This window comes from Ursus maritimus, unplaced genomic scaffold, assembly GCF_017311325.1.
Source record: "Ursus maritimus isolate PB19 unplaced genomic scaffold, ASM1731132v1 scaffold_37, whole genome shotgun sequence".
Classification (NCBI taxonomy): domain Eukaryota; kingdom Metazoa; phylum Chordata; class Mammalia; order Carnivora; family Ursidae; genus Ursus; species Ursus maritimus.
Window position 1 is genome coordinate 250014 of NW_024426341.1, and position 5199 is coordinate 255212.

Genomic DNA, 5199 nt, shown 5'->3' on the forward strand with positions numbered 1-5199 from the left:
AGAAAAACATGCAGCCAAGGATCCTTTATCCAGCAAGGCTGTCATTCAGAATTGATGGAGAAATAAAGACATTTCAGAATCGTCAGTCACTAACCAATTTCGTAACCACGAAACCAGCTCTACAGAAGATATTATGGGGGATTCTATAAAAGTAAAAAGGCCCCAAGAGTGATACAGAACAGAAAGTCACAGCCAATACAAAAAATACTTTACTGGCAACATGGCATCAATAAAAGCATATCTCTCAGTACTCAGTCTTAATGTGAATGGCTTAAATTCTCCCAAAATGCCACAGGGTTGCAGATTGGATAAAAAGAAATGACCCATCCATTTGCTGTCTACAAGAGACTCATATGGAACCCAAAGATGCATTCAGACTGAGAGTAAGGGGATGGAGTACCATCTTTCACGCAAATGGACCTCAAAAGAAAGCTGGGGTAGCAATTCTCATATCAGATAAATTGGATTTTAAACTACAGACTATAGTTAGAGATGCAGAAGGGCACTATAGTATTCTTAAGGGAAGTATTCAACAAGTGGATATGACAATTATAAATATATATGCCCCCAACAGGGGAGCAGCAAGATACATAAGGCAACTCTTAACCAGAATAAAGAGACATATAAATAAAAATACATTAATAGTAGGGGACCTCAACACTCCACTCTCAGAAATAGACAGAACACCCTGGCAAAAACTAAGCAAAGAATCAAAGGCTTTGAATGCCATACTTGATGAGTTGGACCTCATAGATATATTATAGAACACTACACCCCAGAACCAAAGAATACTCATTCTATTCTAATGCTCATGGAACATTCTCAAGAATAGACCATGTTCTGGGACACAAAACAGGTCTCAGCCGATACCAAAAGATTGAAATTATCCCCTGCATATTCTCAGACCACACTGGCACTGGAGGAGATAATGCTAAGTGAAATAAGTCACGCAGAGAAAGACAACTATCATATGATTTCTCTCATCTATGGAGCATAAGAACTAGGATGATCGGTAGGGGAAGAAAGGGATAAAGAAAGGGGGGGTAATCAGAAGGGGGAATGAAACATGAGAGACTATGGACTATGAGAAACAAACTGAGGGCTTCAGAGGGGAGGCGGGGGGAATGGGATAGACCGGTGATGGGTCGTAAGGAGGGCACGTATGCATGGTGCACTGGGTGTTATAGGCAACTAATGAATCATCGAGCCTTTCATCGGATACCGGGGATGTACTGTATGTGACTAACATAATATAATAAAAAATCATTAAAAAAAAAGGTATTTACATTAAAAAAAAAAAAAGAATACAGCCCAGGGAGCAATGATGTGGGGTATGTCTAAGTGTGTGTGTGTGTGTGTCTGTCTGTCTGTGTGTCTGTGTATATATGTCTGTGTGTGTGTGCCTTGTGGAGTGAGACCAGTCTTCAGAGCAAGGGCACATAGTGTAATATATTTCTAGGTGACTCGTATAATACAGAGGCCTGAACTCCATCACCAGACGGTACTCAGGAGGGGCTCTATTTCCATTACAGGATACCTTCGCAAGTAGATTATAAAATACAAGAAGTATATAGCGTGGGTGAGTGACTCCTTTCTTCTTGAAGTTGAATCAGCAGAGAGACCACTACTTCTTTGAAATTGCCTGACACTATCTCTCATCACTCTCCTGCTTATTCCCCTTCCCACGCTTGCTTCCTTTTCTGGACTCAACAGCTCAAAGTAGTCGAATCCTCAGGGCCTCTGCAGATGCCATTCCCTCTGCCAGCACACACTTCCCCAGACATGACTGCAGATCTTGCCCTCACTTCCCTGGGGCCTCTGTTCAAATGCCACCTTGTTTGCTGGTCTTGTCTGAAAACCAATTACAAAATAACACTCATATCGGCTCTCTCCTTGATATATACTCTTGTTTTCTTCATAGCACTTGTCAACTGCTAATGTATTATTATTATTTTATTTGTTTCTGCTCTCTCTCCACTATTGGATTACAGTGGGTTTTGGTTTTCAGGATCCTGTACTGATTGCCTAGACTTTGCCTGGACATGTTTGACACTCAGTACATATTCCTCAAATGCACAAAAGATATTCTTAATAAAACAGTAGAACGCAGGAGCTGTGTGGGGGAAGGTGGGGAATGAGACCCAATGCCTAATCAGAGATGGGATGGGAGGGAATCTCTTCAAGGGGGACAATCCCTACACAAAATACTTAAATTATTTTTTTGACTATAAAATATAAATTGTGGCATTTGTGCCAATTGAGAAATGCTCCTCATGAAAAATTAATGATGTCTTTTTCCTCTTTGCTGATAGTCGTACAACCATGTGCAATTAGGCAATGATACAAAGATGTCAGAATTCCTTCTTCTGGAATTTTCAGAGGGACCAGAACTGCAGCCCCTCAGATTTGTTCTTTTCCTCTCCGTGTACCTGATCACTGTGTTTGGAAACCTGCTCCTCATCCTGTCCATCGGCTCAGACTCCCACCTCCACACCCCCATGTCCTTCTTCCCAGCCAACCTGTCCTTTGTAGACATCTGTTTAACCTCCACCACCGTCCCCAAGATGCTGTGGAACATCCAGACTCAGGGACAAGTCATAACCTTAGCAGACTGCATCACCCAGATGTACATTTTCATAATATTTTTAGGACTGGACAACTTTCTCCTGGATGTGATGGCTTATGACAGTTTTGTGGCCATCTGTCATCCCCAGCACCACACGGTCATCATGAACCTCTGGCTCTGTGAACTGTTGGTTCTGATGTCCTGGATCATAAGTCTCCTGCATTCCTTCTTATAAACCTTAATGGTGTTGCAGCTGTCCTTCTGTACAGAGGTGGAACTCCCCCACTTTTTCTGTGAACTCAATCAGATGATCCAACTTGCCTGCTCTGATACCTTTCTTAATAACATTGTGATGTATTTTGCAGCTATGTTGCTGGGGGTGCTCCCCTGGCTGGGGTCCTTTACTCTTACGCTAAGATAGTTTCCTCCATCCTTTGGGATCTCATCAGCTCAAGGCAAGTATAAAGCATTTTCCACCTGTGCATCTCACCTCTCAGTTGTCTCCTTATTTTATTTTATGAGCCTGGGAGTGTACCTTAGCTCTGCTGCTACCCAGAGCTCCCACGCAAGTGCAGTGGCCTCGGTGATGTACACGGTGGTCACCCCCATGCTGAACCCCTTCATTTACAGCCTGAGGAACAGAGACATGAAGGGGGCTCTGAAAGGAATCATTGGGGTTCCAGTTATGTAAGGGCCAATGGTCCTGGGGCTGAAGAAGTGCCCATGATTGCAGGACTCGGAGCCTCAGAGCCAGGAACTGGCATTCTTTGATCAGGCTATGGAAGTAGAATCGGCTCCTTCTACTCATTTCCTGGAACTTCCATTTGTTTCAATTCGATTTCTCTATACATTTAAGTAACATACTTTATTAAGCTTTTGCTCTGTCTGATAAACTTCAGTAGTGCAGTAATCATGAATTCGGTCCCCAATTATCAGTAAAAATGCTTAGAATGGGAAGAAGCAGATTTTTATGATTTCTCAGTTCTGGTTGCTTTTATAATTGTATCTCTTCTCTAGGACTGTGTAACTAGCCATTCTGAAAGCGAGTCTTCATTTAACGCCTCTATAGTGGAATGAAATTGTATGATGGGGAGTTGTTCCGACCTATTCTGCACTAATTATCAGTGTCTACATTGCGTTTCTAAAAGTCATCCACTATGTTGTATGGAGATATAGTTCCTTTCTTGCTTCATCTAATACATGATATTTATTTCATTTATATATGTAGGTTAATTGTACAGTTTATGAAAAAATAATTTACCAAATGTAAATTGCCTTATTGAATTTGGCTATTTCTATATCCATATGTGAGACTTTGCCTTCCTCCCAGGTATAAGACATTTCTCCCACCCTTGTTAGGTGTGACTCAGCTACATATGCCCTTGATTTGACATAACTCACACACCATTAGAATTTAAATTCTAACTAATTTATTGGAGTATAATTACATGCAGTAAGCTGCACATATGTTAAGTGTACAATTTTTTTTTTGCATTAAACGAATCATGCTTGAATTAGGCATGCATCCTTTTGTAAGAACCTGAGAAGATGCTCAGGATGTTTTTTCTGCATTTTTATGGTCTTGTTAAAAATGTAATTCACCTGAACATCGTTTCCTTATTTCTTTGTGTGTGTGTGTGTCTGTTCAGTTAGCCAACATAGAGTAGTACCTAATTAGTTTTTGATGAAGTGCTCAACGATTCATTAGTTGTGTATTATACGCAGTGCTCATCACGACACATGCCCTCCTTAACTCCCATCAGTCAGCGATCTCATCTCCCACCCCCCACCCTTCTGTAACCCCCAATTTATTTCCTGAAGTCCAGAGGCTTTCATGGTTTGTCTCACTCTCTGGTTTCTTCCCATTCAGTTTTCCTTCCCTTCCCCCACGGTCCATTTCCTTATTTCTGAAGGGAATGCAGAACTTGAAATGATTGTTGTGAGGGAAAAAAATGTTGGATACACTTTGTTGAGTCCAATGACAATATTTGAGAATGAGGAGCATGTGTATGTATGTGAGTGTGTGTGCTTGTGCACATCTTTCATTCAAATAAACATGTTCATACACATATGTGTGCACTCATACACACTTGTTCATACTCCCTTCCATTATGTTGAAAGAAAACTTAAAACCTGCATAATATTGCAATGAAAAGAAATATTTGCATGAATGTGAAATAGAAAGAATGTATACATTTTGACATAAAGATTAAAAGTAAAGTGAGATCAGTAGGAGAAGGAAGGGAAGGATTAAAGTGGGGTTAAAGAGAAGGGGGAATGAACCACGAGAGGCTATGGACTCTGGGACACAAACTGAGGGCTTCAGAGGGGAGGGGGTGGGGGACTGGGATAGGCCGGTGATGGGTATTAAGGAGGGCACATATTGCATGGTGCACTGGGTGTTATACGCAACTAATGAATCATGGAACATTACGTCAAGAACTAAGGATGTACTGTATGGTGACTAACATGACATAATAAAATTATTATTAAAAAAAAAGAAGTTCAACAGAAAAATAAAATAAAAAGTAAAAGTAGAGTGAGCGACTTAATGTCAAAGAAATTTTAGGGTAAGGCATCTAAATGGTGCAGTCAGTCAAGCACCAGACTTTAGGTTTGTGCTCAGGTCAAGA

General features: G+C 40.9%; 1 pseudogene; it reads left to right on the plus strand.

The window, feature by feature from the left end:
* The first annotated feature begins 2174 nt into the window (after positions 1 to 2174).
* LOC103681604 lies at positions 2175 to 3257 on the plus strand (annotated as a pseudogene).
* The last annotated feature ends 1942 nt before the right edge of the window (positions 3258 to 5199 follow it).